This window comes from Drosophila albomicans, chromosome 3 (genome assembly GCF_009650485.2).
Source record: "Drosophila albomicans strain 15112-1751.03 chromosome 3, ASM965048v2, whole genome shotgun sequence".
NCBI classification, from domain to species: domain Eukaryota; kingdom Metazoa; phylum Arthropoda; class Insecta; order Diptera; family Drosophilidae; genus Drosophila; species Drosophila albomicans.
In genome coordinates, this window is record NC_047629.2 from 39,343,071 (window position 1) to 39,365,197 (window position 22,127).

General features: G+C 38.4%; 1 protein-coding gene across 3 annotated transcripts in view; it reads left to right on the top strand.

Moving 5' to 3' along the window:
• The first annotated feature begins 152 nt into the window (after window positions 1–152).
• Window positions 153–22,127, top strand: part of LOC117572463 (uncharacterized) — a 36,332-nt gene continuing 14,357 nt past the window's right edge. Inside the window, exon 1 of one of the 3 annotated variants that reach the window (XM_052004590.1) lies at window positions 153–233. The gene's annotated coding sequence lies outside the window, so the exon portion shown is untranslated. Of the gene's footprint in view, window positions 234–591; window positions 736–14,146; window positions 14,276–22,127 lie in introns of those variants that run through there. The other 2 variants (XM_052004589.1, XM_052004591.1) reach the window with 2 other exon arrangements.

Here is a 22,127-nt window from a genome sequence, read left to right on the forward strand (position 1 = left end):
CTGCCTCTCTGTTGAGTGTATGTGTGTGTGGGAGTTTGTGCATCCTTGCGGGACAATGCGGAGGGGGGCGAAATTGAATTGGCGGCGACAGGCTGGTAAACGGAAAAACCGAAAAACCCAAATCAGTCTACAGAAAACGCGTACGTGGTGCAGAACAAGCCGCGCGTGGCCACCACAACGGCGTGCTAGACTTGTCGGTATGATAAATAAGTGAAACGCCCTGTACAAGTTCTGTAAGTTTCAATCACCAACAACAATAACAACAACAACAAATAAACAAACAAACAAACGAAGCAATCAACATCAGCTGCGAAATAATTAATAATAATGATAATAAAATAAAAATGCCAATCTCTCTTGCTCTCTCACTGAGTGTGTCCTGTGTTAAATGCAAAGAATACAAATAAGATTCGATTTAAGCCATGTAACTTGGAGCCAAGTGCTCGGCCAAAACAAAGTGTCTAAATAATATATGAAGTGCTCACAAATGTAAACACAACAAATGTAACAAACAACTCAAATCTTTGGCAATCACAACAACAACGACAACAACAACAAGAAAATGTTGCAAATTTGTTATGAGTTGTTGTCAATCGTACTCGTCTTTTTGTTTAACATAATGTCGTTGCAAGGACTGATGATAAGTATCGTAATACTACAGCTCGTAACGTTGCGCGTTTATTTTCATATAAGTTTACACGTAGGATTAAGGTGCGCTCTCTGACTAGAGACACTGTGAGTGAGCCAAATATAACAACAATACGAGTATTGCCATTGCAACTGCAACCCAAATAGAACCTTTAGTTCAATATCAAATTTGCTTGCTCAAAAAAATGATATAAATAAACTTTAAATTGGCTTAACGAATTGGCATAACGAACAATACAAAAATCCATTGCTTACTGCTTAAAGTGCTGTTAATTTCCAACTGAAAACAAAAAAAAACTAAAAAGACTTTTTCACATTAAAGGTCTTAAAAGTGTAACTCGGAATTGGCTTGAAAAACTTTATGGAAATTGACACACTTATATTACATATTCAATATGATATTATAGTGTAGTTGATTTGTACAAATATCCTAAGTATAACCAACTTATTATGCATGTCCTTATATGGGGTAGTTAAAGAGAGATCATTTAAATTAACATCTGCTGACAAAAAGGGTTAATCTGTTGATTAAGGGAGTTTTAATTTAACGCTTCACTGCATTTAAACAACTCTTAAAAGTTGTTTTTAAATTTATGAATTCTTTTTGAAGTGCAATTCCTTTTATTCAAATTGTATAACCCCAATATGAATCGTTGCCCTTTGCATTAGTCGCTTGAAAAAGGTTTCGGGTCATAAAATGCAAAATGATAATTATTACGAGTATCTACATTTTGTGACTATCTACTTTTAGGCGCTCTAATGCACATCGCGCACTTTGACGTCGTCATGACGCACACACAGATACTCACACTCACATTTACAATAAAACGAATATGGGAACTTATGAAATTTAATTGAACTAATAAATTCTGTGTGCTTGCTTTTTATACCCTGTAACCATAAAATAAAAGGGCATGGCGGGTAGTCTAAAGCGTTGTAAATATTACAAATGGAGACTGACGTATTTTATAGATGATTCTGATAAGAATTAATAAGATAATGATTACTAACTATGCGATGAGCAGTTGTTGTTAGTAATAAGTAGAATTGGACTTACTTTTCTTTTAGCTTCGATGTTAACAAAAGATTGTTGAAGAAAAAGTTTTGAACTCTTAATGTTTAGAAGAGATTTTAAAGTGCTTTAAATATATTTAAACTTTTAATAAGAAGAAAAAAATTAAAATTTTGGATTTATATTTCCGACGTCTTATACAGGATATCTTCTAGTTGTACTTGGTCCACACTCGGCTACGCTGTTTTATTAAACAACAGCAACGCATATAGCTGATATATATGTCATAAACTTTTATTAATAATGAAAATTGTACTAAAAATGGTGGGGCAATTTATTAAAAAGTCTCATTAGCTGGGAGTCAGTCATTCACACAAACACACACACACTCACACATACACATTCTTCCATGCTGAACCACTTTGACACGAGTTTTATCGCGCATTACGCATACGCCACGAGGACCCTACGGGTGCTAATAACGTAAAAATAATAATAATAATAATAATAATAATATGTACGTATGTATTTGACGCGGGACACTAAAAAAAAGGCCAGCAGAAGAGAGAGAGAGAGGAAAAAATCGCGATAAAGTAAAATTTCGATATGGACATTATTAAAGAGCCACTCTCGCCGCTTGCTCTTCACCCCCGCAATGTCCCCTCAATTGGGGTGGTTGGGTTCTGTAATAACTTCGCCTGTGAGATTAAGTATTTTTAATGCGAATGCCAATAAAAATATAAAAATTTCAACGATAAGCCTTGATAAGATCGAAATCAATTTCGTTATAATGCATACGTATTTACGCTTATGTATGGCATTATATATGTATATGTATGTATGTGTGAGTGCTTATGTGAGACTGATAAACAGGCAACCAATCATTTATAGCATGTGTTGTTGAAGCATTTACTTTATTTTTTTTTCATTTTTATTTGTGCTCTCTTCTTTTTTTTTGTGTTCTTCTCGAAAGTCAAAATCAATAAATTTTCCACAATTCCTCCTTTTTTTCCTCCACATTCTCATTTGCTCTTGCGCTCGCTTTGGTTGCCGTCAGCCCTCGGCTCGGCTCATTATTAATATTTTTACATTTTGTATGCCTTTTGATATTTCGCATAGCACAGGGCAAGGCGCCAGCCTGCAAACCCTCCTGCGACCAGCAGTCGAGTCCTTCTACCACCCACCCCAATCGACCAAGAGGCGGCTGCTTAAGTGTTTTTCTATTATGGCCTGCCCATTTCCCCAGTGCTTTTTACCCCACCAATATTATATTTGCTTTTAAATATTTTGATATACAGCACTGTGGAGGCTTATAACTTGCCTCACAGAAAAAGAGAAAAACACTCAAGCAGGCAAAGTCCCAGTAGGAACTTGGCAAGAAAAGTAGTTGAAGATGTTTTAGTAAAGTTTATTCAAAAATACAATTTAATACATTTTTACTGTGGTAAATGTTCCCCATATTATATATCATAATAAGCATAACAAACGTGACCGTATTTTGCTTCACTTTGTTGTATGGTCACACTTGATCTCAACTTCTTTTCGTTTGTACCTTCGATGAGGTTAGATACGCAGCGCGTTACGAGAATATAAGTTAATCATATATATTTAAAACTAAATCGAAGTTGTGTATTTTATTTAGAAACGGATATTGACAATCGAATATCTATAAAATATATAACTTAAATTTGTAGCATCTAAAAAAACATAATTGGAATTCAGCTTAACCATTTCTGCGCAAATATTTCTCAAAAAATAATTTCGCTCAAGTTTGTCAACAAAGCACTTGAGCGGCAGTAGGAAGTAGTTTTTTCATGCACTCAGTTCCCACTGGGTGCTCAGGCACACACACACACACCAATACTTACTCGGCTACTCAAGCAGCAGCAGCAGCAGTAGAGAGCTGGCAGGCATTTTCTCATAAAAATTTCGTACTCGAATAAGACGAAGTAGCTACTCACACACACAACCACAATCTTACACACACACACACTTACACTTACAGCAAAAAGTAACCCGCAGGCATTTGGATGGGTTCCGTTTGTGTGTGTGTGTGTGTGTGCGAGAAAGTGGGGAGAAAGAAAGAGGGAATCGGTCGCAAAACTTTGAGGCAGCAGCATGGCCAGAAAAATAATGTAAAGGATGTGCCATGGCGACCAAAAGCGAGAGACGAAGCCGAGTGTAACTGGAAAATAATATTTTTGCCTCCGTCCACAAACTTTTGTGTCCATAGTATGTAATTCCTTTTTTGTTCTCCTTCTTTTGGCGCTGCTGCTGCTGCTGCCGCTTTCTTTGCGTTCGTTTCTTTTGAGTGTCAGAAATGGAAAAGAAAATAATTTGATGGTTTCATAAAGTCGCTGCTGCATGCCGGAAGGGTGAGCGGGGTGGAAGGGCGGGCGGTGGGCGGCGGGGGCGTTGTGTATGAGAGTGTGAGTGTGTGTGTGTGATAAAATTGCAAACTTCCCCTCTCTATATATAGATGGGAGTGTGTCTGTGTGTGTGTGGAAACGAGGACGAAAGCGTAGCGGCAAAAATTTATGGAATTTTCTTGTTGTTGTCAATTCTAGTTGTTGTTGTTGCTTATTTTTCGTATAGTTGTGAAAATTTCTGCGATAGATTTCTCTGCTGCGAGCTTCAAAGTGCGAGTGCGAGTTTTTGTTGCATACTTTTAGGGGGTTGTATTTAGAGATGCGTGTGTGCGAGATAACGATGCCGATGACGATAATGACGATCACTGGCTGCCCCCCCTTTACCATTTCCATTTCCATTCCCTTTGGCTGTCCGCATTAGGAAAACTTGGCGTCCGGTCAAATACACTTGCATTATTATAAAAATGATTATTATTTCTGCCTCCCTTCCACTCATAACACCCACACACATAGAAATGGCTAAGCTTATACACACACACACACACATATACGTAGTGCTTGTCCTTGTCTCTGTGCTAGTGTGTGTGTGTGTGTATTTCATTATTAATTTTTCTTGTATTTTTTCCACATTTTTCGTATTTTTATTTTATCATGCCTCACTCACACACACACGCACATACATTTACTCGCTCACTCACACTCTCATGGCACACTCAGGGGATGGTACACATACATTTTCATATAGTTTATTGTACAAATAATATTTGATAGAAAAATATTTAGTGCACGAACGGGATGGAAATATAATTCTCGCACTCGCCCATTGGCTTTCCCTTTTTATACCCGCTACCCATAGGGTAGAAGGGTATTATAACTTTGTGCCGGCAGGAAATGTATGTAACAGGTAGAAGGAGGCATCTCCGACCCTATAAAGTATATATATTCTTGATCAGCGTCAACAGCCGAGACGATATAGCCATGTCCGTCTGTCCGTCTGTCCGTCTGTCAGTCTGTCCGTCTGTGTGTCTGTCCGTCTGTCCGTCCGTCCGTATGAAACACTGGATCTCAGAGACTATAAGAGGTAGAGCTATAATTTTTTTTTGACAGCATTTGTTATGTTTGCACGCAGATCAAGTTTGTTTCAAATTTTTGCCACGCCCACTTCCGCCTCCGCAAATCAAAAAAATCGAATAACAAGCCTAATTTTAAAGCTAGAGTTGTGAATTTTGGTATATACAATAAATACTATAGTAGTTATGATTCCTGAAAATTTGGTTACGATCAGAAAGAAATTGTGGAAGTTATCATTTTGTATGGCGACAAACGGCTGCGGCAGCATGCCTCATTAGGTTATCCAACTAGACCAACTAAATATTCTTACCAGTTCTTGATTGTGATCGGAAAAGAATCCTATAAGATAATCGAGAAGCAATTTTAATAAATGGTAATAATTATTAGCCGCTTTAATGCAACAATAACGCGTTTTTACACACATAGATACATGTGTATGTATTTATGTATGCATGTGAATGCACGTGTACGTATATATATTTGCATTTGTCCGTTATGTTCAAAAATGTATTAACTATTTTTTGCGGTAAAAGCCAAAACGAAAAGAACGCAATTTTTAGCACAAATATTTGTTTTGAAAGACATTTAGATTTTGGGCATTGTGTGGGGATATTAAGATAAGTGCGTGTCTACGTGGGAACATAATGACATTTAAACTTTGTGTTGGTGCAGCGTATTAGCTTTTTATTATTCTGTGTCGCCATTGTGTCCGCAATAATGCTGCTGAAATCATCGATGGATCGTGCAACGATACATCGATTTTGTAGGTATATTTTATGATGGTTTTGTTGATATCGATCTTACACGATATATCAATGTTTGAAAATAAATCGGTCGCATAATTTTACAATATTGCAATATTGTATGTGTATCAGACATCGTCAAGGGTGGCGATTTCAACACTCAACTTACACCCATAAATTTTTGAGTGTCGGTGTTACTTAGTACTCGCAAACCGAGTAAGAGATACACACATACTCAAAATCATGTGAGTACTGCGAGTGTGAGTGATTGCCATACTCAGTTCTTTCTTGCACTCGCCTATTTGGCACCCGATCATTTTAGACATTCGGCTTGTAGACACTTGTGTCTTGCCGGTGGTTGTTCTTCGTGCTGCCGATCATTTTTGCTCTCATGTGTCTTATAAGTATCTGCTCAAATTCTGCAAAACAACCGAGTATGCAAGTGTTTTGCTCAGACACCCGAGTGTCTGAGCAAATACTCGGGTGTTTTTCCCCCACCCCTATTGATGCTTGTGTGTCGCGGCTCGCGGTTAGATTTTATGACTTTTGACTTCTTTGAATGACTTTTGGGTTTTTTTTTCCTGGAATTTATGGAAATTGCACAAATTTGCAAAATACCCTTTTGTAATTATATAGGCATTTACAATAGGGTTATAAACAGGTAATAAAATTTCGGATTTTCCGGTTATGATGATGAATGATGAATGTTAAAAACCCAAAAACTCGTAAAACATGTAAAATTGCACCAAAAAAAACCCGGATTTTCCCTATTTTCTATTGAATTATAATATTAATTAGGTAAGAATTGGCGTTACATTTCGCTGGGTCAGGTCAGTTTGGAAAATTTAGTTGTTGAACCTTTTGAAATTTTATTGTTCTTTACCTAGAAAAACACTAAAACCATAAAAAATATATGCACTTGTCACCAAACAGAGGTATTGTTTTATCTCATTGTTAATCCTTTCGTCAGTTCGAATTGTGCGTTATTTGTGATCGGTTGTGAAAAAGTCATTAACATTGTGAGTTTTAAAACGTGATTTTCATTACGAAAAAATAAATTAAATTAAATAATTTTGTACGTGTTGTGAACAATTTGCATACGTTGTCAATCCTTTCGTCAGTTCGAATTGTGCGTTATTTGTGATCGGTTGTGAAAAATTCATTAACGTTGTCAATTTTAAAACGTGATTTTCATTACGAAAAAATAAGTTAAATTAAATATAATTAAAAATCTTTTTGTTTGAAGACACAAAAAATAGGAATTTTGTATTCCATTTTTTAAATTTAATACAAACTATTACATACATATTCACATACAGTGAGTACATAGATCACATACAGTGGATCGCAGCTTGATTCGTGCAGTCGCAAACTGAAAGTTTGAACCTTCACTGCTACTAAACCATCAAAGATATTTCAAAAATTTAAATGAAGGTTGGTAAAGCAGAATTTGTAGATTTGAAATTAATAAGAAAAATTTTCTTTATTACAAAAGTAAAACATTGAGATAAAAAAAAATTTTTTTGCGCTTTTTTTATGCCGCAGCTTATTTCGTGCAGTCATTTTATATAGACGAAATTCTAACTTTTTTGACTAGAATATTAGGTTTTCACGCCAGATTTGGTATTTTTGGTAGTTAAACTAAAAGATTTAATGAGTATTTTGACATTTGAGACATTGAAATACGAAAAAATTGGGGAATTACAAACAAGGCACCTCGAACAACTATTAAACAACGAGAATTAGTTCCCAAATATTTTAAAGATGGAAACAGCCAGCGTGCTATTGCGGAGAAGGTTTCACTAAGCTTTAGCACTGTACAATATATAATTTAGCGCTTTATTCGTGAAAATCGGGTGGAAAATAAAGGTCAAAATGCACCAAATAAAATTTTTTGCGAACAAGAGGAGCGTCGCATAGTAAGAAAAGTTGAAGCTATCGCCTCCAAAATTGGCTGTGGAGATAGAGGATGAAATGGGCAAGAAGTGAAGCCCGGATTCAGTGAGCCGGGTCCTGCACGAACACAACTTTAATGGTCGAGTAGTTCGAAAAAAATAATTTATTAACAAGAAAAATCGGGACTACCGCTTACATCTCGCTCGGGAACATATCCGTCATCCGATTTCCTTTTGGGAAGACGTCATCTTTGAGATGAATCAAAATCTAACATATGCGGCTCGGATGGGCGTCAATATGTTTGGCGGAGACCAAATACCGAGCTAGACCCCAAACACCTAAAACCAACAGTTAAGCATGGCGGGGGTCACGTTATGGTTTGGGCCTGTATGTCGGCCTCTGGAGTCGGTAGCCTGTTTTTATTGATAGTATAATGGACACCAATCAATATCTTTCAATATTAAAGGAAAACCTTCTCCAAAGTGCCGAGAAAGTGAGCATACGCGATTGTTTTCGGTTCTACCAGGACAACGACCCGAAGCATAAGGCTGGAATTGTGAAGAACTGGCTCGTCTGGAACTGTCCACAGTTTGTGCAAGCACCAGCACAAGTACCAGATTTAAATGTGATAAAAAATCTATGGCAAATTTTGGACTTGGCTATTCGGAAATGACAGATTTCGATTAAAAACGATTTAAAATCGGCTTTGCTTGAAGAATGGCAAAAAATTCCAGTCGAAACGACCAAAAAATTGGTATCGTCAATGGAAACCCGTCTGAAGTCTATCCTAAAGCAGAGAGGAGGCAACACAAAATATTAGGCTAATTTTTCGAATTTTTAAATAAAAATTCTTGAAGTGCACGAAATAAGCTGCGGCATAAAAAAAGCCCAACATTTTTTTTTTTTATCTCAATGTTTTACTTTTGTAATTAAGAAATTTTTTCTTTTTAATTTCAAATCTACAAATTCTGCTGTACCAACCTTCATTTAAATTTTTTAAATATCTTTGATGGTTTAGTAGCAGTGAAGGTTCAAACTTTCAGTTTGCGACTGCACGAAATAAGCTGCGATCCACTGTAGGTTCGAGATTTCCCTTTCCCGAAATTAAATAACGACACTCGCGTTTTGTATTTTCTTAAATATATATTTAAACGTTCGGGTTGTTAACAATAAAACGTATAGTGAGGGGGTTATTGGGGGTGACCGCTATTGGACAAATGTAGATCGAAAACTGCAGAAATATTTTAATTATGACATCATGCTATTTGTAGTCATCCACTTGCTTTGTAAAGTAGCCAAACGTCAACGTTTCCACATTGTTATGGGCGTGAGACAGCAGCACGCGGCAAGTCGGAGAGGAGAGGGCAGAAGTAAATTTCAGTTCAGGGCCAGATATAAGATTTCAATATCAACTACTGCTCCAGAGAGAGCGATATCGTGGCGAGCAAGAGACAAGGCCATCCATTAATATATGGATAAAAGTAAACAAGTGTGCGAAACGTACCAAATAACAACAACAACAACAGCAAGCTCAACAACTTCGTCGCCTATTATACAAGTTCAAAGTTAAACAGCAGCTGTAATAACGACATCAATAATTATATATAATTATAATATACGCTCAAAAATATATGCAGTAAATAAAATGTTTATTATACTTCAAATTATATTTATTAAAACTAAAACAATGAGTACTAAAAGTTATAGTTATGTTCTCTAATTAGTTTAACTTAACTTAACACACTATTGGGTTACGCACAGCAGTTCGAAGTTAATCAGTTTATTAGCTGCTTAGCTGAGAGCGTAAGAGAGAGCAGCAACGGAGAGCATAGACAATCGACGGAGGGCGTATTTATATTCTTTTGCCTAGACACGATAACAAGCAATTATAATTCATAAGTCAAAACAAGAGTAAAGGGCATGTAACGCTGTCTGCTGCTCCCGACAATAATTTTTGAATAAATTCTCATTTCAATCAATCAATATCAACATCAATATCAAAATCAATATTACTATAAATTGTTTGTTTTAGACTTTTGTCTCGCCCACTTCCGCAGCGCAAATCGAAAAAAATCTGTCGGAGTCTGTTCTACCGAAGTCTGTTTATTCATTATCGCGAAGCGAGTTTCGATGCTCTCACAGGCGATTCTACGAGCACACTGCCCGCTCGATCCTTTTACTGTCTACGCCATAGCCATCGAACCACACTCGGCGACAGCGTCTCAACGCTGTCGCCCCGCAATAACTGTACTTGGCAAAGCGACAAAATGCGGACAACCGAGCAAAGCGCAAGAAGAATGATGCAATCTAACATGCACACTCTTAATTACGCATTGACAATGTGCCGAAACGCACAAGCAACTACGCATTGCCAAAATGCACCTACAACTACGCAGCAATGTGCCGAGACGCACGCACAGCTGCGCAGTGACGTCAGTGTGTCGAATCTGCATTACTTACTCTCCGACACGGCCATTCTGACATATACACGTCCTCGTGTCTATAATAACTATCTCAATTTCAATCTCACTTTCCAATTTCAATTCCTCAGAAAAACCCAGTCAAATAATCTCAAATCCATGTAGTCTTCCATAACATAACTTTACTTTGACATATCTCAGGTTATATTCTCTTATAAGCCATTTCTTTAATTTCCATTCCATTTAAACATTTTCAAATTTTACATTAATCAGTTCAAAACATCAGTTCCTAATCCAAAGTACATACATAACCAGGCTTTTATTAGCCAACTTTTAAATACAAACAAATTAAATTGTCAATCGCCAAAAACATTGACTTCACTTCTCTTATTATGCTTGTCCATCGCCCAAAACTTGGCTTCACGAAATCCAACAACCACATTACTCGTCCATCGCCCAAAACTCGGCTTCACGAAATCCAACAACCACAATGCTCGTCCATCGCCCAAAACTTGGCTTCACGAATTCATCAACCATATTTCTCTTACATCGCCCAACTCTTGGCTTCTCAAATTCATCAACCATATTTCTCGTACATCGCCCAACTCTTGGCTTCTCAAATTCATCAACCATATTTCTCGTCCATCGCCCAATACTTGGCTTCACGAATTCATCAACCATATTTCTCGTCCATCGCCTAATACTTGGCTTCACGAATTCATCAACCATATTTCTCGTCCATCGCCCAATTCTTGGCTTCACGAAATCAACAATCGCATTTCTAAAGCAACTCTCGTCCATCGCCAATCACATGACTTCACGAATTCTCTTTTGTTTCAACAGACTTTTCCAATAGATTTTTCCAATAGACTTTTCTTTTTATGATTTACATCTAACTCTTCTGTGATTTGCACATCCGGTAGCCTTCGCAAACCTTCGTGTGGGTACCTGCAACGTCCATTGCTCTGTGTAGACTCCAAAATGTATCGGTCTCCGTCCAACACCTAACCACCAAAAAGGTCCTCTGAACCACGGGTCCAATTCCGCTTGCCGTCTCTCACCGCTTCTAAGCAACCCAAAGCCACCCACACAGAATCATACCTTAGCCTTACTCTTACCAAACTCTGTCTTCTCACATCACCTTAGCCTTACTCTTATCAAACTCTGTCTTCTCACATCACCTTAGCCTTACTCTTATCAAACTCTGTCTTCTCACATCACCTTAGCCTTACTCTTATCAAACTCTGTCTTCTCACATCACCTTAGCCTTACTCTTATCAAACTCTGTCTTCTCACATCACCTTAGCCTTACTCTTATCAAACTCTGTCTTCTCACATCTAACGACTTCTTTCATGTTCCTAGGATCAACGACACTAGCAACTCGACCTTCTCCAACCTTGAATGCATCTCCATCGCCTTCATCCCATTACCAATGCAATCTCAAAAAAAAACATTTTGAATGTCAAATGAGAATCTGCCTTGACTAGAACGTCTAATACAAGTTCCAACCGCTAACATGCGTCATCCTTCGATATAAAATATTGACTATTGCTTTAGTAATATTGAGACTTCTTTTATTTTTTTTTTTTTAATTTTCGAGCATTTCTGTTTGAATCTGATCAGTATTAGCATTCACAACTTTAGTCTGAACAATCTTAAAATTATCATAAGAAACTTCCACTAATAATTCTTGATCCAATATTTCTATACCAATTACAATATTATTTTTCATACTAGTATCATTTCACTTTTTCCACTGGTACTATATGAAACAAAACAACCAAAGAACCAACATTAAACATGACACCAATTCAGCCTGTGCGGCACTGTAAGTACTGGCGCTACCCATCCTCTATCGAGGAATAACGCCTCTTACCAACTAACTTATAAAAAACGCTTTCCTCAAATAATGAGCGCTCAGCTCGAAATGAAATGTAATTGGAAATCTCTCACCCGCATACTCGACTGAGGCTACACCATAGCTCACAGCTCCACTCTATCCTCCGATCGCACTCCCACCTCGTCTGGACAATCAACCCAGCTCCCGACATCGGTAACAAGCCACATTTGCCCTTCTATGACGAGGCCGCTCCGAACGCCACACCCTTCCAGTTGCCGGCACCTGGACACCCATTCCAGTTTTACAGTCGTGTCATCCATGACCAAGCCTTCCACACTGATAACATTTAATTTCCACACTTTTAGCACACTTGGCCTCTAGTTCCTCGTTTTTTTTTTTTATAAAACGACGTTCTCTTATCGCTTATCACTTGCAACTCCGCTTGCAATTCACGTCGATTGGTTACATGCGTTGTATGTACCATGCTGCAGACGCCGATCGAAATTAGCCATCTGTCCAAGAACCAACGCAATGGCAATTTGATCGAAATTTAAATTTCGCAGTTTTGTGCACAGTATTGTCACACAACAACTCACAACAACAGGCTAACTTTCACGACTTCACGACTAACTTGGACGACTTTTAAAAATATTCACAAAGACGGCGGCTGGCGTCTCAGATGTCTCGTACCGCTGCTCAAACAATTGCCGGAACTGTTGCCAGGTTATAACAGGGTAACACATTTTGTAACCACTGGACCGCTAAACCTTCCAAAGCTTTTCTTAACACTATTGTAAGAACACAGTCACTTAATAATTTTTTTTTTCGCAAACTTATTTTGACCGTAACAGACACTTATTTTGACCGTAACAGACCACTGCGTGGCACCCACACCAGCAATGTCTGGATTACATTTCGGCAAACAGATCTCACTATTCTACTACAACTCGCTCGCCGGAATCTTAATCAGAGCCAAAAAAATTCCGATTTTTGTTGCTCTATTAACGCGAAGACATCCCTTGAAATACTTTGGTCAGGGCCGAATCCCACTTCTGATGTCGGAGTCTGTTCTACCGAAGTCTGTTTATTCATTATCGCGAAGCGAGTTTCGATGCTCTCACAGGCGATTCTACGAGCACACTGCCCGCTCGATCCTTTTACTGTCTACGCCATAGCCATCGAACCACACTCGGCGACAGCGTCTCAACGCTGTCGCCCCGCAATAACTGTACTTGGCAAAGCGACAAAATGCGGACAACCGACAAAGCGCAAGAAGAATGATGCAATCTAACATGCACACTCTTAATTACGCATTGACAATGTGCCGAAACGCACAAGCAACTACGCATTGCCAAAATGCACCTACAACTACGCAGCAATGTGCCGAGACGCACGCACAGCTGCGCAGTGACGTCAGTGTGTCGAATCTGCATTACTTACTCTCCGACAAATCTAATAGCAAGTGTAATTTTTTTTATTATTCGATTTTTTTTTATTTTGCGGGGGCGGAAGTGGGCGTGGCAAAAATTTGAAACAAACTTGATCTGCGTGCATAGATAACAAATGCTGTCGAAAAAAAATTATAGCTCTATCTCTTATAGTGTCTGAGATCCAGTGTTTTACACGGACAGACGGCAGACACACAGACAGACAGACGGACATGGCTAGATCGTCTCGGCTGTTGACGCTGATCAAGAATATATATACTTTGCCTCGTTCTACCTGTTACATACATTTCCTGCCGGCACAAAGTTATAATACCCTTCTACCCTATGGGTTGCGGGTATACAAATCTAATAGCAAGCGTAATTTTGGAGCTAGAGCCACAGTTTTTAGTGCATACAATCATAACTACGGTTTTTATGATTCCTGAAAATACAAACAAACAAAACACAACGTCTGCTACAGTCGAGTAATAGTTGCTTTGGTTGACAGTCTGGCATATTAAACAATTAAATTGCATTATATAATAGAGATGCACATACTCATTTGTATTCAGTCTTACACATTCATGTTCTGCTGCCTACAAAAAGAGTGCAAAAAAAATAGATCGGCTGCTTTGACACCTTCGTTGGAATCTAAAAAAAAAAAATCATAGTAATCATGCATATATATGTACATATAAGCAATAATAAAAATACAGTTAATTCAAGGTAACATTTTATTTGTTGTTATTGTTATTGGCTTATACTTCGAACAGCGATCGATCCACAAAGCCAACAATTTGATATTCATAGTTAAATCAATGGAAATGTATGTAAACTTGATGTGTGTGGTAAGTGGTTCTATAAAAAAGAGAGGGAAAGAAATATATTATATTTGTCATGCTTTCTTTAATTTACATTCGAAATACTTACAAGGTAATATAGTACAATTAAGCTCCATTTATGATATTCCAAATAACAACAACAACAACAAAGCAGAGGACCAACACATTCACAGTTACGATGAGGCAGAGATTTTCCTGAATGTTCAACATGTTGTTTAAGTTCTTTTCTCGAAGAGCGAGGACGCACGACTGATATGCAGAATGCAAATGCATCGTATATATCGGTTCATCTCAGTATTGCCAGATTCTCCGGAGTAAAAATTGCTAGATTTGAGAAAAAAAAGTTGCTAAAAATTATAAAAAAAAAAAATTGCCTAACAAAAATTGCTAAATCATTTAAATGTTCTTTTTCAAATAGTCTTGTAGTAGGATGTGTGCCTACATACCATAGCTTGCAAATAACTGTCGACCGTTATTTTTCTTGTGCTCTCGTTGCGAGCACAACCGAAAAAGTTCATACTCTCTCGCTCTCGCTCTGAGCAAGACAGTTTTGCTGTCTTCATTTCTGTTTTCTGTTGAGCGCTTTTCGTTGAGCTCTTTTTATTTCGGTCGTTCAATGAGCAGTGCGTAAAGAGCAGAACGAGAAACGCTCGCACAAAGAGAGTCAGCAAAAGACCGATTGACCGAAAAACTCAACTCAGACACCCGAGTGTCTGAGCAAATACTCGGGTGTTTTTCCCCCACCCCTATTGATGCTTGTGTGTCGCGGCTCGCGGTTAGATTTTATGACTTTTGACTTCTTTGAATGACTTTTGGGTTTTTTTTTCCTGGAATTTATGGAAATTGCACAAATTTGCAAAATACCCTTTTGTAATTATATAGGCATTTACAATAGGGTTATAAACAGGTAATAAAATTTCGGATTTTCCGGTTATGATGATGAATGATGAATGTTAAAAACCCAAAAACTCGTAAAACATGTAAAATTGCACCAAAAAACCCGGATTTTCCCTATTTTCTATTGAATTATAATATTAATTAGGTAAGAATTGGCGTTACATTTCGCTGGGTCAGGTCAGTTTGGAAAATTTAGTTGTTGAACCTTTTGAAATTTTATTGTTCTTTACCTAGAAAAACACTAAAACCATAAAAAATATATGCACTTGTCACCAAACAGAGGTATTGTTTTATCTCATTGTTAATCCTTTCGTCAGTTCGAATTGTGCGTTATTTGTGATCGGTTGTGAAAAAGTCATTAACATTGTGAGTTTTAAAACGTGATTTTCATTACGAAAAAATAAATTAAATTAAATAATTTTGTACGTGTTGTGAACAATTTGCATACGTTGTCAATCCTTTCGTCAGTTCGAATTGTGCGTTATTTGTGATCGGTTGTGAAAAATTCATTAACGTTGTCAATTTTAAAACGTGATTTTCATTACGAAAAAATAAGTTAAATTAAATATAATTAAAAATCTTTTTGTTTGAAGACACAAAAAATAGAAATTTTGTATTCCATTTTTTAAATTTAATACAAACTATTACATTATATATTATACAATCGTTCATTGTGTATCGTGTATCGATAGTGCCATCTATGCAAATCTATTTGCATTGCGCCCTCCCTAGGAGTTACACCGTATGTAAAATTTCATAATTAATATTTTGTAAAATTTTTAAAATTTTGTCTAAATTCATTTATTTAATATATATAATATTTTTTTAATATTTAATATTTAAGTGCAGATATTTTGTAGAAATGCCACGAGTTAGTCGACAGTCTGCATCACAAAGAGCACGTTCTAGGCAGTTAATAAATAGAAGAAATAGGGAAAATAACGATTATGTTGTAGACGAGAGGGAAAATAATGCAAGTTCGCAGAGGAATCGTAGAGCTGATCAGGAGTATAGGGAACGCGAACAGATTACAAATAGTCAGCGACGTTTAGATAGAAGACGATCAGCGCGAATTAGGCAGCATGAGCAAACGGAAAATACAGACCATAGAAGATTGAGACGCACAGACGCCGACTATCGACAGAACGAACAATCGAACAATACAGAAAATAGAAGACAACGACGGACGAATTCAGAGTATCGGCAGCCAGAACAGCTGGCTGATACTTTACGTAGATCGACACGTAGGCGTAACGTACAGTACAGGACAGTAGAGCAGATTCAGAACTCTGAATTTAGAAGGGAACGACGGGCGGACGTAGCATTTAGAGAGCCTGAACAGCAGGCTGATACTTTACGTAGATCGACACGTAGGCGTAACGTACAGTACAGGACAGTAGAGCAGATTCAGAACTCTGAATTTAGAAGGGAACGACGGGCGGACGTAGCATTTAGAGAGCCTGAACAGCAGGCTGATACTTTACGTAGATCGAGACGTAGGCAGAACGTAGAGTACAGGACAGTAGAACGGACTCAAAACTCTGAATCTATGAGAGAGCGACGGGCGGACGTAGCTTTTAGAGAGCCTGAACAGCAGGCTGATACTTTACGTAGATCGAGACGTAGGCAGAACGTAGAGTACATGACAGTAGAACGGACTCAGAACTCTGAATTTAGGAGGGAACGCCGGGCGGACGTAGCTTTTAGAGAGCCTGAACAGCAGGCTGATACTTTACGTAGATCGAGACGTAGGCAGAACGTAGAGTACAGGACAGTAGAACGGACTCAGAACTCTGAATTTAGGAGGGAACGCCGGGCGGACGTAGCTTTTAGAGAGGCTGAACAGCAGGCTGATACTTTACGTAGATCGAGACGTAGGCAGAACGTAGAGTACAGGACAGTAGAGCAGATTCAGAACTCTGAATTTAGAAGGGAACGACGGGCGGACGTAGCTTTTAGAGAGCCTGAGCAGCAGGCTGATACTTCACGAAGACGTATACGTAGACGGGATACAATGTACAGGACCAACGAACAAAGACGAAACTCGGCATTAAGGGCAGCGAGGCGGACAGATCTTGAAAGGCGTCTATTAGAGAGGGAACTAGATCGGGTTAATAGGTCACAGGCTAGAAATAATCTTACTAGGAGGATTATTGAACAGGTGCGCAACACCGGTGCGCGTCGAAGTGCCCGGTTATTAGCGCGACAAGCAGCATTTGACGCCTCAAGACGACTTAGCCAAAGAGTTAGCCAATATAGAGAAAATATTGAAAATAGAATAGCAGAAAACCGTCGAAATGCTGCCCATAATAGAGAGGAACGTGCGAATAGTCTTCAGGAAGAGAATTCACCCAGACCCACTAGAATCGAAGCTCTTATTGAGAATTTTAATAGAGTTGTCAAGCTGGGCCCCAACATAATTTGCCTTTCTTGTAAAGGTCTCTGGTTTCCTCATCAAGTAAGTAGGATACCTAGAACCATAATTGAAGACAATTATGAGTTTTCTGCGGAGATTTTCGATGTTGAGCGTCAGTTCCCTTCATCTGACGGTTGCTTAACTTTTTGCAAAACATGTTGCCGCAAAATAAGATCTGGTGTTAAACCAAAAACTTCCATTTCAAATGGACTAGATTTCCCCCAATTACCTGATTGCCTTAAAGGCCTCACTCCATTAGAGGAACGCCTCATTTCTCCTCGACTTCCTTTTATGATTATAAAGTCTTTAGGTCATGAGCGTCAGAGTGCAATTAAAGGAGCTGTAGTTAATGTTCCCATACCAATAGGTAACATCGTAACATCCCTCCCACGGGCTTTTCATGAAGCCGAGGTCGTACAGCTCCACCTCAAGCGTAGAATGGAATATAGCCATGATTTCATGGCCGAAACCATAAGACCCTTAAGAATAGCTGACGCCATTAGGTATTTAGTTAATACAGAACTTTATAGAAAACATAGTGTAGTTTTAAATGAACAGTGGTTGTCTACTTATACAACTGAAACTGTTCCATTCGTAGCATCTCAAGCAGACGCAGAATTTGTGGAGGGATTAGATCGAAGAATTGAAAATCCAGCACATCAGGATGATGCTGAGATAGAGGAGCTCAATCCTGGGGGTCAAGAAACACTGCTTGAGAATAATCAGATAGACCCCGCTGCCATGCAGAGAATCACCCTGGCTCCAGGCGAAGGCCAACGACCCCTAGATATGATTCTCGATGCTGACTCGGAAGAGTTGGCATTCCCTACAATTTATGCTGGCATAAAAAGAACTTGTCCCCTTAGCTTTTCCGCAATTATAAAATCTGAGCTTCGAAATGTAGATAGGAGAGGTTGTCGAATTGACAAATTATTATTCAATTATAAAAAGTTAGAGCTGATCCAAATTCGTAGTAATATTACAATTTGCTTAAGAAAACAAAGCGCCTCACGCGCCATTACAGCCTCTAACGCTCTCAACGATGAGCATATAGACAGCATTATTCGCCACGATGAAGGCTATAGGGTCCTGAAGGGTGTTCGCACGTCTCCTGCTCACTGGGAAGCAGAAAAGAAAAAGGTAATGGCGATGATTCGACAATTCGGTCTACCAACCTTTTTCATCACTCTGTCAGCTGCTGAGACACGGTGGGCGGAATTATTAGTTTTATTGAAGGGGAATATAGATAGGCAGCAAGTTACAGAAGAAGAAGCTTCGAATTTTAGTTTTAGTGAAAAGGCTCGTTTGATTAGGTCAGATCCTGTAACTTGTGCAAGGTATTTTGATTATAGATATCGTCAGGTTTTAACAATTATGAAGAGGGAGGGGGGCGTTTTCGAAAATCATCCCGTTCTCAAGTATTATTGGCGTGTTGAATTCCAGCAGCGAGGTTCGCCTCATATTCATGGCATGTTTTGGCTGAAAGATGCCCCCTCTGTGGACTTTGAAAATGAATTGTCTATAGCCTCAGTCATTTCATTTATTGACCAATTCATTACCACAGATGTAACTGATACTGAGTTAGCTCAGTATATTGAATATCAGAAGCACAATCACGGACATTCTTGTATGCGTGAAGTGAGAGGTAACTCTATTTGTCGCTTCGGTATTCCATATTTTCCCATGCCACAAACAGAAATTCTTCAGCCATTGGCTGAAGACTCTGAAAACATTTCTCTTCATCAAGAAAATTTGAAAAAAGTTCAATCTCTTTTAAATTTCCCATTTGATTCTGACTCTATAAGTCAATTAAGCATATTTGAGAATTTCCTATCTCATCAACAATTAAACCTCAGCTACGAGGACTATAAATATGCATTGAGATCTGGTTTGAAAAAGCCCCAAATATTTCTGAAGAGAACATTTGCAGCCATTAAAGTTAACGCTTACAATAAACATATTCTCTCAATGCAAAGGGCCAATATGGATATTCAGTTCATATTGGATCCCTATGCCTGTTGCAGTTATATAATTAATTATATCAACAAATCCCAAAGAGGAATCTCCAAATTAATGCGTGAAGCAGTGAACGAGATTCACAGAGGCAACTTCAGCATTAAACAAAAGCTGCAACATATTGGCCACAAATTTATCTCCGGCACTGAGATTTCTGCTCAGGAAGCCGCCTACTGTTGTCTAGGAATGCGTTTGTCTGAGACTAGCAACGCAGAAGTTTATATAAATACGTCACGACCAGAGCACAGAGTTCGAATGCTCAAATCTAGACAACAGCTCCAAAATATGAATGAAGATTCCACCGATATTTATGTTTTGGGAATGCTGGATCATTATATTCAGCGGCCAGATAGTCTCGAAGGCCTGTGTTTAGCCGATTTTGCTGCAAATTATAATTTTGCGAAATCCTGTCGGTCAACACGTCAAGATGCAGATGACGGTGGTGATGGAGAAAACGAGGTCCTAGGAAATTCAGTTCAGGCTCTTCGTGATGGTAGTGGCTTCATTAGGGAACGGACCAAACCAATTATTAGGTTTAGGAAGTTTAATCTGAATGCCGACAGAGAGAACTATTTTAGGGAACTTTTAATGTTATATTTTCCGTGGAGGGATGAAGAGGTAGATTTGCTTAGTATTAATTGTGAAAGCGTGTATGCAGCAAACTTAGAATCTATTGGATTTAGGTATAAGAAATATAATGTTTTAGAGGATTTAGAAGACGTGCTTAGAAGGGCCATAGAAGCTGAGGGAAATTTTGAGGAACGGGATCAGGCAGATAGTTTAGATAATCATTTTAGGGCTTTGGCGATCCCTGAAATAAATTCTCAAGTAAATGTTTTGGACTTAAATGCCGTTAATGTTCCCGAAGATTCGGACAATGTCATCCGACTTATTAAGCTCCCGCCAATTATGTCACATGATGACTTAGCAAGCATAGTTAAATCTTTGAATCTTAAGCAAAAAACTTATTTCACGCATGTAATGCATAATGCTAAAGAAAAGAAAATTTTTTATGAGTTTGTAGGAGGCGGAGCAGGTGTTGGCAAGAGTAGATTAATTTCAGCTATTTTCCATTCCCTTTCGCAACTATATAATAGTAGGCCAGGATGTGACCCCACCTCTGCTAAAATACTTTTGTGTGCTCCCACGGGTAAAGCAGCTTTTGGAATTGGAGGTTCAACCCTGCATTCCATGTTCTCACTTCCAGTGAATCAGTCCGGGTCCTCCTTTAAAGATTTAGGTGCAGATTTACTGAATACACTTCGCTCAAGGTTTATAGATCTTAAGCTTTTAATTATTGATGAAATCTCAATGGTCGGTGCCAAAATGTTATCTCACTTAGATGCTCGTCTTAAGCAAATTTTTGCTAACAGGGAAACCTCATTTGGAGGAATTTCAGTAATTGTTTTTGGCGATCTCAGACAACTACGTCCCGTAGGAGATCGATGGATTTTCCAATCCACTACATCGTCGCATGATCCATACAGTGCTATATTTGGGTCTGCTTTGTGGGATATTTTTAAGTTTTTTGAGCTCACAGAGATTATGCGACAACGAGACGATCAAGCATTTGCGCTAGCGCTTAATAACATGGCATCCGGTCAAATGACAATAAATGACATTAATTTACTTAGAGCTAGAGTTTCGGTCTTAGACCAATTTCCTAATGATGCCATTCATTTGTTTTTGCGTAATGAGGATACAAATATTTTTAACACTGCTAAGTTAAACTCGATACCTACGGAGCAGTTCATTTCCACTGCTCTTGACTCAATTAAAGCTGCACATCTTAACTCAGAAGCTAAGTCCAGATGCTTGGAATCCGTAAAGGATTTCAAAACATCTCAAACTCAAGGGCTTTGCACAACCCTTATTTTGAAAACCACTGCTAAATACATGATGACGGTCAATATAGATACTGCAGATGGTCTTGTTAATGGAGCTTCAGGTATTCTTATGGAAATAGGTTTTAATACATCCAACTCCCCGCATGTTCTTTGGATTAAATTCTTAGATGAAAGTGTTGGAACTAATGCTCGATCTAGGTGCACTCATCGTGCTGAACCCTCTTGGACCCCTGTTCAGAAAACTGTGAAAAGTTTTCAATACCATTCAAATGAGCAAGTTTCTATTGACCGCAAACAATTTCCAGTTGTACCTGCAGAAGGTATAACTATTCATAAAAGTCAGGGTGCTACATATACCAACGTGGTGGTCCACACAACTCCTGGTATGCAAAGGGAAGCTTTGTATGTAGCTTGTAGTAGAGCCACAAGTGCGGCTGGCCTCTTTATTGTTGGGCAATTTGTGCCCCGAAAGCTGACCGTCAGTCAGTGGTAGAGCAAGAGCTTGCCAGTTTAAGATCCACAAAATTGTTAAATTCCCATTTCAGCTGTCTCTTTGACAATTCTAAAATCAATGCTGTATTCCATAATACACAAAGTTTACATTGCCACATTACTGATATTTGCTCCGATCAGTTAATGCTCCAGTCTCAATTTCTATTTTTCGTTGAGGCTTCTACATATT